Source organism: Tenrec ecaudatus, chromosome X (genome assembly GCF_050624435.1).
Source record: "Tenrec ecaudatus isolate mTenEca1 chromosome X, mTenEca1.hap1, whole genome shotgun sequence".
Lineage (NCBI taxonomy): Eukaryota > Metazoa > Chordata > Mammalia > Afrosoricida > Tenrecidae > Tenrec > Tenrec ecaudatus.
Genome location: NC_134548.1, coordinates 17,152,626 through 17,164,615, shown reverse-complemented (window position 1 = coordinate 17,164,615; position 11,990 = coordinate 17,152,626). Strand labels below are relative to the sequence as shown.

Below are 11,990 nucleotides of genomic sequence, written 5' to 3'. Positions count from 1 at the left end.
ACTTGATCTATTGTATATCAACTTTTAAAAGGTTTTTATTATGGAAAATTTCTAAGCAAATAAAAATCTAAAGAAGGACCCTCATCTACCTATCACCCAGTTTAAGAAGTTATCGACTCAAAGCCAAATGCGAGGTTATTGAATATAGTCCTACCCACCGCCTCCTTGCTTTGGATCATTTTGAAGCCAATACCAAACATCCTATCATTTGACTTTTAAATATTTCAGCATATGACTCTAAACAATACTTACCTTGAGAAACATAACCATGGTATCATTATTCCCAGTTAAAAATTAGCCATGGCTTCTTTCCCCTCTCCCCTTAAGATCATATTCAAAATATGCATTTATTCAGGGCACATCATAAGTCTTGAAGTGATGTGAATCTACCGAAACTTCATCCCTTGGGCCAAAGAAAGGTCCTTACGGCAGTTGACGTTGCAAGTAGAGCTTCTTGTGTACTGTTCCTAGGCATTACTACCAGACCCCCTGCCACCAGCAGTATGATTTTCACTTCCAAGTGCTCCTCCAGTCTCCACCTCACTTGGCCCAATAGTAACCTTGATGATGCCACAGTGTGATCCTTTAGTGCCAAGCCAGAGGAAGATTCTTCCCAAGACCTTGGTGAAGATGCTTCTTGAAAGTTCCTATTTTCCTTCATTATTCTCTGCAGAGACTTCTTCATTCTTGAATTTAAAGATAGAAAGAAATAGAGCCAAAGTGTCTGGGTGCCCAGTGGATGCACTGTGGCTATACTTCTCAGGGTAATCCATGACCTTGCCCCATAGACTACTGTGCCACCTTCTTTTGTCGCTGGTTCCACCACCCCAGGAACATGGCTCCTGTCTGTTTTTTGTGTGGAGTGGTCCATAGAGAACATAAGAGCCCATGGGTTCTCAACACAGATCATGGCATAGGGCTTTCAAATTTTATTAACAGCTTCATCATGGATGCTTGCAGGTAAAAAAAGTCGCCTCACTGTCGTACACCGCTGGTCTTGATGGCCCAAACAGAGCGGACAGAATGACTAAGCTCAGGTCTGTATCCTCAAAAGCAATAATGGCATTGTTTATTCCACATTCAAACAGACTTTTACCAAGCCTCTCCTTAATCACAAGGGCCATATGTTCTCCTACCTGAGTGCCCCCGGATAAAGGTCACAGATTCACCTGCTTATCTTTGGCCATTGCTGTGCCAATGTCTGCTCCACCACAAATCATGGAACAAATTTCACCAGTTTCCTGTCCTTCTAAATGTTGGCTATTATCTGAAGTTGTTGGAGCGCCTTTTCAAAGACAGAGATCCCCACAGATCATCGTGATGCGGAAGTGGAAAGTTATGGGATTCCGCTGTTCATTGAGTGCACAGTCAGGTCCTCCAGAAAGCAATCATCTGCAGTAAGCCAGCAGCATAATCATAAATATACATGTATTCTTGCACACCTTCTGTTAAGATTTTACCCATCTCTGAAGGCACCAAGCTTCCTAACTTTGGGATTTTCTCATACACGTCATCGCCAATCTGTCATACTGTTTCTCAACATTTTGGAGGAGGGATATCCACCCAGGCTATCCATGCTTCTCTGTATTTCTTTGCCATCTCATCATAATCAGCTGTAGGACTTATACTAGTGGCTTATTGTTAGTAGGACAATAGGTTGTAATCACCTCTCCTTAGCCTCCCCAGCTTCCATTATATGTGAGGGGACCCCCCCCAAAAAAAACCAGAATTGTGCTGGGCCGACCAGAGCTTTCATAGTAATATGCATTTTTTCCCTCTAGGCAAGCATCAGCAACTTTCTCTGAGTTAGTGCACCCAGTGGCATCATCTGGGAAGGTTCTCTCTGGTCACAGTGAATATTTTCATAAAAGCAAATTTGCTCAAACCTCATTTTTGTGATGCCTAATTTAAGAGAAGAGGATGGGGCTATGAAATTTTGTTTCCTGCTCAGGAAAAATGTCCAGGAAACTGTTGTGATGCTGAACGCTGCTTACAAGGACAGCACAATGTGGAAAATCCAAGTGTACTGGGCAGCTTTCCCCTTTTCAAAAATGGTAAAATGTCGATTGATGATAAACTTTGTTCTGGACATCCGTCAACTTCCTGAAAAGATTAAAATGTCGACTAGTGGTGGTAGTACACTTGGAATTCATTCCACCAGGTCAGACTGCTTATCAAGATTTCTATTTAGAGGTTCTGAAAAGATTGTGTAACAGTGTGCGACAAAAAAGGCCTGATTTGTGGCAGACAGGGGACTGGTTTTCCACCACGACAATGCACTTGCTTTTGCAGCTATCTCAGTGTGCCAGCTTTTGGCAAAAAAAAAAAAAAAAACATGCCTCTCTTGCCCCATGCACTTGACTGACCTGACCTTTTTCTGTGTGACTTCTTTATGTTTCCGCAAATGAAGAGGGACATGAAAGGACTGCGATTTGATGATGTAGAAGAGGTAAAAGAAAATCAAGGGAGGTTCTGTGAGCCATTGAAACAGATGAGTTTGAAAAAGGTTTCCAAGATTGGAACTAAAAATTTGACGAATGTATTAAGTGTAACAGAGAGTACTTTGAAGGTGATAAAGTTATTTTGCTTAAAAAATTTAAATATATAGCTTTGAAAAAATTCCATTTTTTGGAACCCTCATACATGCCTAATGTATTGCCACATGAGGTCCCAGCTTTTTCAGCATAGTGCACTGGGCCTGGTTGACCAGCAGAGTGGACATGAAGGTGGTAAGACTGCCCTGAACTCTGAGAGCTTGCTCTTCTTAGCAGCTCATGGACAGACCAAGCAGGGACATGCCACACACTGAGGTCAGGACCCGAGGTCAGCAATTGCTTCTTAATATCATTAAATATTGTGTCAGGGTTCAAATCCCCCAAGAGGTTTCAGAGATTACTTGTTAGAATTAGAAACAAAATGAGGTCCCTACTTTGCAACCAGTTGATCTATCTTTCAAGGCTTTTACAATCTCAAATGTCTAATTCCCCCTCACACTTTTTCATTGCAATTTTAGTGCTGTATGTCCTTAAGGGTTTTGATAGTAGGGATTTGGCTATTACATATCCATAGTACTATTTAACATGTTTCTCTGTCCTGTATATATTGATAGTTCAATCTAGAGGCTTGATGAGACTCTGGTTAGATACTTCGACAGGACAACTTCATCGGTGTTACTTTGTCTTTCAGTAGGTGGCATATGGTATGTGGTTGCTTCTCTTTCTTAGATGTGAGCCACTGATAACATAGAAAAAAAAGCATTTTCTTAGGTGACTTGGTTTGTAGGCCTGTTCCTGGGGTTATTTGGAGCACTGATTCAGAAAACCACACTGAATAGACCAATTCAGCTCCAGTTCCTTAGCGAAACCACTTTACTTTCAGCTACTGTGATACTAATTTGTTAATTTATCATCATAGTTTAAAATATGAGAAGAATCCAGATCTGCAATTGCAGGCTAAGACAAAAAATGTAAGAACTACTTGAAAATGAATTAGGTATTAAGGGACTTCCAAGGGAAGCTGGATACGGACTCATGGTGCAGAGTTGTTTACACACATTTAGCTGCCAATTATAAGGTCAGTGGTTCCAATCCACCAGTCATTCTGCAGTCTTTAAAAGATTTAAAGGTTTGGAAATCCAAAGGAGCAGTTCTTCTCTGTCCTATAGGATCACTATGAGTTAGAATTGATTAGCTGGCAATGGGCTTCCTGCTTTGCTGTGAGAGGCTGTGCAATACATACACAGACTATAAGTTGGATACTGAAAAGTCAGAACACAGCTTGATATGAGTGGAAAATAAGAAAAGACAATTAAAAAGACACATATGTGGAAGATGTGAGGGCAATTCAGAGTATCAAAAATGTAAGCGTTTGTAGCAATTTTCATAAGTATTGTGAAAAATCTAGATTTTTCTTCTTCAAATTATGCAGTAAACATTGCTGAACACATTTTAATATATAGCAGTCAAGCTTCTTTATAGGACAAAGTCTGACTTTTATTTTAAGAGTTTTCTGCGCACAAGTGGAGAAGTTGTGCCATCTTGTACCAAGACGGGAATGTTTTAATTTTAATAAAGGAATTTGAATTCTGACAGCCATCTTGGGTTTCAGAACATTTAAATATTTATTGTGCCAAACTAACAACCAGTCAGGGGATTAGAACTCATAGCCACTCTATAGAACAGAGTGGAACTTCTCCTGTGCGTCTCTGAGGCTATAAATCTTTATGGGAACAGAAAATCTCATCTTTCTCTGGCAGAGTAGCTGGTGGGCTCACTGAACTGACCTTTTAGTCAGCAAACACAGAGTCCGCAATGCCATCAGAGGTCCTTATTAATTGTATTCATTAAAAATAAGAAATAACTCTTAATTCTCATCTCTTTTTAAGGTACCAAATTGGAAGTGCCTGCTACTCAGTTCCTACTAAAGGTGAAGTGATACTTAGGGGGAATTTCAAGTTGATGTGATTTTCACTGTTCATATATATCTTTGGACTAAAGGACACCGTGTGATATATACCTTGATCGAAATACTTAGTACACCACAAACGGCTTTAAATAAAGCCAGCGTGCACTTCCTCGATCTCAGGCTCGCTAACACTACCTTAAAATATCTTGATGTTTTCATGGGTATGGCAAGCAGTGTGAAAAGTGGTGTGTGGCATATGTTCTGTATCTCAAAAGCTACAGCTGAGAGGGGAAAGCTGGAGCCATTTGGGGAATCAGCAGGGCAAATATACGCAGACACAAGTCTAACATTTGAGGCACCAAAATTTGTATTTGCCAGATTGGCCAGATCCTTGTTTTTACATATATAAGAGTTTGCTGTTTTATGCCAATATTTTAGAACCTAGATTGGACTTGATTGATAGGCATCTAGCTACTTCGAAAAGAAATATCTCATACTTGATTATGTCCCCATTGTTGACATTGCAGGCCCTCAAAAACTGCTGGTCGAATTAGATTTTTAAAATAGCATTTCTGTTAAAATGTTGCTTATCCAAAGGTGTGCATGCTTTCTCTGGGCTCTTCATTACAAAGGCAAGGCCTTCACCACCACCCCAACACCTAGGCTGCTTGTTCCTGTTGATATAATCTTTACTTCTTCCTCCTCCCGTTCATAAAAGAAGAAATTGCTAGACCTGGAATCAAGTGGCTGTAATGGCTAGCACTAGTTTGATACTCCCCTCACATCTGCTTACACTTCTTCATTATGCTTTCTGGTTCCGATTTTCCCAATGGCATTATCTGGGCTGTGCATGTAAATTATGTCCCTAGTTGCACGATTAAACATTTGGAGAAAGTGATATTAAAATCAGCAAAGATGTGCACCCGGATGTACATCCTGTCACCAGACATATTCAGTCTACAGATTGGTGAGCAGATACTCTGAAGAAGTGGGCGACATGCAAAAGAATGGAGGGTCACGAGTAGAGAGGGGCTCATTCACAACACGCGTCATGCAATTGACACAAACTTGCTTGGCGAAAGAGAAGGCTTGAAGTACAGATGAAAATCAAAGACGAAGCTCTTCTGTAGGGATTACAACTGAATACCAAAATAAAAGAAAAAGAAAGAAAGAAGTCCTCACAACGCTTCAGTAGGAGAAAACTGTGGAGCAAGGCTAACAATTGTTAAAGAAAACGGGCTTACTGGTCCGAGAGTAGAAGAAGCGATTTGAAGAAGGAAAGGACATCTGGGGGTGAGCAGAACACAGAGATGCATTCTGCGCAGAGACGCAACAAACGGCGGAAACAGCATCTTATTAAAGGAGAAATCAAGAAGAGGAAAGGGCAAGGAAGGATGCTGATGTCATATAGGAAGAGACAGGATTCCGTCAAGGGGGTGAAGATAAATCATTAGTGAGAATCTGAAGACAAAATCCACTGAGGGTTTAAATAAGCTTGTTATGTTAATTACAGGACTTCAAACCGCTTTATTCTGGTATGACCCCTGTTAAGATTTTGCATTTCCACCCCAGATATAGTGTATCGGAGCTGACATTTTAACCAAATCCCTGGATGAGTCTCTATCTTCTTAAATTGTAGGTTCAGATTCAGTGTCTCTGAGGTGGAAATGCACATTCTCTGCAGGGGGCCAGGCCAGAATGAACCAGTTCAGAGCTCTGGTGCTTTCTCCTGCATGTTTCCCAGGCCTGCATGCAACTTCTCCAAGCCTCCTATTCCACAGCAGGACCCAACCAAACGCTCCCAAGCTGGCTAAGTGTTCTGTTGTAAATTTTCAATCCCAATTGTTAAAAACTCCAGAAAATGTAAGACTTCTTTTCAGCCTGCTTGGAAATAGGTTACATAAATGCTGCCTAGTTCTCTCTCTTGCTTCTTCCCCTGCTTCGAACAATACCACCTCCGATGCTGGCTTGCTCCCCCCTGCGCACCTACCATGTTCAGCTCCCAACTGGGGCACCTGTTTCCATTGCTTCCTGCTCAAAGAGTCCTTGCTTGGTTGCTGGATTTGGTTTTGCTTTTGAATGAAGCTTAATGCTCCTGTGCCTCTACTTCTTCCTGCTTATAGAGGTTCGTGTGTGTGTGTGTGTGTGTGTGTGTGTGTGTGTGTGTGTGAGTGTGTGTGTGTGTGTGTGTGATGAAGCATAATGCCCCTGAGAAAAAATTTTCCGTGCCAGGGGACAGAAAAGGCTACAAACCATTTTTTCTCTTCTGATTTTCACAGTAGACCCAGAGGATGTCGTTGGCATTAGGAAAAAAGCACGCCACACAACTAGTGGTTTCAACTCCCCAATCATCCAATGGGGGAGAGAGTCTGTAAAGATGGCAGCTTTGGAAACACCATGGATAGGGCTAAACTGCCCGATAGGGTTTCTAAGACTTGAAAACTCGCTCGATGGCCAGGGGTCCTGACCTGACGGACATTAGGAGGGGACATGAAAGCAGCAGCAATGATTGCTACTGTTGATTTGAAAGGTCAGACCCTGTGTCAGGTGCTCCTTTCCCAAAGCCATGCTTAATCATCACAGCAACAACAGAGCAGCTGTCATTGCACTCTACCAGATATGCGCAGTGGCACTCAGAGAGGTTAAAGAACTCGACCCAAGGTCACAAGGCTAATAAGTGGCCAGTTTCAAGCCCAAATCTCGATGGCACCATACCCATGTTCTGCACGCAGAAAATCACATAGGTATTTTGAAAGAGAAGTCACCGACAGTCACCTTTTTCCCTCTTCTCCCAACGTCCCACATCCAGCTGATCAAGTACTTTCAAACTAGTACTCCAGAGACCTCTCAAAAGCATCCCTGTGGATCCTGTAGCGCTGCTCTCTGCCTGGTTGATATCCCAACCGCCCAGTCTGCGGAGTCATTACACTAGCCTACTAACCACTCCCTGGTGTCAGACGCCTCCTCCCCAAAGTGCCGCTGACACTGCTGCCGGATTTTCCTTAGCTTCCTAAGGCACACAGAGGGTCACGGGAGTCTCCTCTTGAAAGGTTCCCAGTGATTCATTTTTATAGGCTAAAGACAGCAGCGTTCAAAATATTTATGACATCGACTGACTCCCTTTTTCTAGCGCCATAGAAAAGAGCCTGAGCCTGTTTCTTAGGTTGGGTTCTCCCAGAAGCCGACCCACAGGCAAAGATTAGAGAGTCCATGCTTTATATCCATCAGTAGGGGAGAGAAAATGTGACGGACAGAAGACAGGGAACCCCTAGAGGGTACACATCTTCTGAGGAACTCTGAGACACAAGATCGAGCTTACCTCACAGCTACCTCAACTGATCAACCATGAAACCTAGACATGGCTCCACCAACACCCAGGTCCATCATGGTTGAGAAGTGACTTTGAAGTCATTACAAACTGAGCATGTTTCCTGCTCAGAGAGAAGACCGCAGGCAGAGAGTCCATGATGGTCACCTAAACTAGCCTTCATCCAGTAGGTAAGTACCAAGGGATGTGAACAGGGGCATGACAGAAGCTCAGCACCCTGAAGCCACATGGAACATTACATCACCCTCTGGACTCAGCTTACTCAAGGTGTATTTCTTAGGACAGACGTTCACCACTTGTTCCCAGTAATTTTTTCCTTTCTCCAACTGGTAACATGAACTAGGAAAAAGACACAAGAATGATTGTGGGGCTCCTTCCACGAGAAACAGTGAGCCTCACTTAACATCCCCACCCCATCCCTCCATCATTACAATCCTGGACTCTCCACCTGCCAGCAGCCCAATGCAAGGTAGAAAGGTGGGCCCTCCCACCATCAAAATATCCCTTCCATTGTTCCCTTAGGCGGTAAAGACCAAATGTAACAGCCCCCAAATTTCAACTTTTTGAGACCATTTTCCAAGACACAATTCTATCTCTGAGGATACTTTATACATCTTAATTCAAAATTTTTCTATTCTTAAGTCGGGGATCATAAACAGGAAAGCTAAATATTTCATACTGCTTTCGGGTTGAATAACCGAGTAAGTTGGATATTTTAGTCAAAAATAACACTTTTTATTGTGAATTGGGTGGGGGTTTACATTTCAGATCATCTTTATTGTATTCAACAACTTAAACAGCATATCTAACCTCCCAATAGATTGTACTACACCCCCTTTTTCTCTACCCTGTCTTGTAAAACATTATCTCCCCCTTCATTCATATTAAAACTTTTCTACCTTCTAGCCTATTGCTTCCTTTTTCTTCACCCCCACTAATCATCAAAGTCTGTTTCTCTTGGTATGGAAACCTTTATCTCGATTCTTTTTCTTATTTAAAATCATTTTATTAGGGGCACATAGAACTCTTATCACAATCCATACATACATCAATTGTGTAAAGCACATTTGTACATTCGTTACCCTCATCATTCTCAAAACATTTGCTCTCCACATAAGCCCCTGGCATCAACTTCTCATATTTACCCCTCCCTCCCCGCTCGCCCTCCCTCATGAACCCTTGATAATTTATAAATTATTATTTTGTCGTAACTTTTATATTGTCCGACATCTCCCTTCACCCACTTTTCTGTTGTCTATCCTCCTGGGAGGAGGTATTATGAAGATTCTTGAAATATGTTCCCCCTCTCCACCTCACCCTCCCTCCACCTTCCAGGCATCACCACCCTCAACACTGGTCCTGAAGGGATCATCTGCCTTGGATTCCCTGAGTTTCCAGTTCCTATCTGTATGAGTGTACATCTGCTGGTCTAGCCAGATTTGTAAGGTAGAATTGGAATCATGATAGTGCATGGGGAGGAAGCATTTAGGAACTAGAGGAAAGTTGTATGTTTCAGCATTGCTACACTGCACCCTGAGTGGCTCCTCTCCCCCCCCCTCACCCCCCGACCCTTCCATAAGGGGATGTCCTGTTGCCTACAGATGGGCTTTGGGTCTCCACTCTACACTCCCCCTCATTCACAATATGATTTTTTGTTCTAATGATGCCTGATACCTGATTCCTTCGACACCTCATGATCATGCAGGCTGGTGTTCTTCTTCCATGTGGGCTTTGTTGCTTTTGAGCTAGATGACCACTTGTTTACCTTCCAACCTTTTAGACCCCAGACGCTATATCTTTTGATATCCTGACTCCATCAGCTTTCTTCACCACATATGCTTTCTTCACCACACCCGCTTTGTCTTCAGCGATTGTGTCAGGAAGGTGAGCATCATGGAATGCCAGTTTAATAGAACAAAGTGTTCTTGCATTGAGGGATTACTTGAGTGGAGGCCCAATGTCCATCTGCTACCTTAATACTAAACTGATACATATTTGCACATAGAACTATTTCTACATCCTCATATATTTACATATATACATGACTTTATTTAGACCTCTATATATGCCCTTTGTCTCCTAGCTCTTTCCTTTATTTCCTTTTACCTTCCTCTTGCCCCAATGTCATGTTCAGCCTTCATTTGGGTTTCAGCAATTCCTCTTGGTTACATTACCCTTGGTCACACCCTACCAGGCCTCCTACACCCTCCTCACCATCGATTTGGATCACTTTTTGTTCCCTTGTCCCTGGGTTTCTTAACACCACTTCCTTTGCTCCCACCTCTCTGATTCTTTTTCTTATATAACAATTGTCTTATTTATCCTTTTCTGATTAATGAACTTCCATCTGCATAATGTCCTCCAAATGTTATGAGGTGTTTCAGTTTCCTCAACATTCTTGAGGGATGTATAGTATTCTACTGTGTGTAGCTACCAACATTATTTATCCATTCTTTAACTGAAGGGCATTTAGGTTGTTTCTGTCTTCGTGCTATAATAACAATATTAATAATAGATAAGTCCCATCTTTTGATGACCAGTCGCCTAGTTAGCTACTTATGGCTCAATATAACCATAAGAAATTTTTGTAGTACAAAACTCAAAAGCCTAGGCTGGTTAAGTAGTTTTTCCAAGGTCACACAGAAAATAAAAGGAAAATCCAGAGTCCAAATCTCAGACTCCCCTTCCTCTACCTTATCACAGTGTCTAGTAAGAGAGAACTTCAGAAAACTCATGGGAAAATAGAACAAGATAATAGAATTTTTCCACGAAGTTTTTGAAGCCCCTTTGTATTCTCTGGAGGGGAGTAATCCAAAACATATTGCCATAAAACACTAAAGAAATTATTGCTATATAATAGACAATTTCAAAATATGAGCCCAGAATAGTACTCCAAAGGTGTTTGAAATACTATAGTACCATGAAAATGCTGTTGCTGCTGCATTCCCTCATGAGAAGTCAAACTAATAATTGCCATCTACATTTATTCCTGAAGAATATATGTATACTTTGTTAGAAGGGAAGGAATTTGAGATGATCTCATTGCCAGCTTGCAGAACCATGATCCAGAGCAGGGAAGTAATTTACTCCAGGGCATTCAACTAACTAGTTAGTAGTCGATGCAGGATTAAACCCCACATTTTCCACGCGGGGTTGTCCATTCAGCAGGCTGTGTCTTTTCATTCAAACTGTTCCCTTGACAATTGCAGCTGCTCACAGTCTTCTGCACTGGGGCAAATTACCATCAGTCTCGCTGGCCAGCCTTGTTAACAATTCTCAGAAATGTTATTCTCACAGGTATTTCGGACAGAGATACCATTTTTAAAAAACCAACAGGTTTTTTTAATGGCTTTTCTTCCAATGGAATAAAAAAAAGAAAGCTCCTGCTTCATGGTTATGTAATCCTTGTCTGGGTTGCAAATCACTTGCAGAAAGAGAAGGCATGGGGGATGAGTGCGGGTGGGTGGGAAGCTTGTGTGGTTTCTTGCTGAAAGTGAGACGCTGCTGGCCATTTTCGAGAGTCCACAAGCGAGGCTCTCCAGCCCATCCACCGTCAAGTTCATTTGGAATATTCATGAAAACTTCAAGTTTGTCAAGCTGTCCCTGAATGAGGGTAGAACACAAGAGTTGCAGACAGACCTGTTTTTCTCTTTTCCTCCTCCCGAGTAAGAGAACAGGCTAATAATAAACCGAAGTTCTAGAACTTGAATTTGAACTGAAAATACCTCCAAATAAAACCTGTTTCTTCTTCCATCCTGCAGATCAGCAGGGTAGCGCTCTCTGAGAGCTGGAGCGGGTGCTTTTGTCTGTGAACGACCGCCCTCTGGCGAGACATTGCGGTAGCGACTGGCTTTCAGGGGAAGTAAACAAAATTGCGGTACCTAAAGGATGGTGGTTGTTGTTTTTTTTAAATTATGGGGAGTGAGGGGGCGGCTCTGGTGGGCGGGAGGGCGCGAGTCTATAGAGAATGCAGAAATGTGCAACTTCATAGCCATCGGTGAGTGGCTATGGGTGACCCAGGGAGAGTTGGGGTCAGCATTTGCAGAAGAAAAAAGCACACTTTTGTGACTCCTGTAGCTGTCAGAAGACCTTGCTGCTTGGCCTATTTATAGCAGAACGAGAAGGAAGCAGCTGCAGAAAGGCAGCGGGGTGAGGATCTCGGCTCTTTAGGTTCAACTCAACCAAAATTGTCAAAAGCAGGGTGTGGTCACCTCCATTTGGGAAGATGATCCAAAAGGATTACAGAACAAATAGTCAA

General features: G+C 42.3%; 1 pseudogene; it reads right to left on the bottom strand.

The window, feature by feature from the left end:
• Nucleotides 1-386: 386 nt before the first annotated feature.
• Nucleotides 387-11,567, bottom strand: LOC142433181 (alpha-aminoadipic semialdehyde dehydrogenase-like; annotated as a pseudogene).
• Between the last annotated feature and the right edge of the window lie 423 nt (nt 11,568-11,990).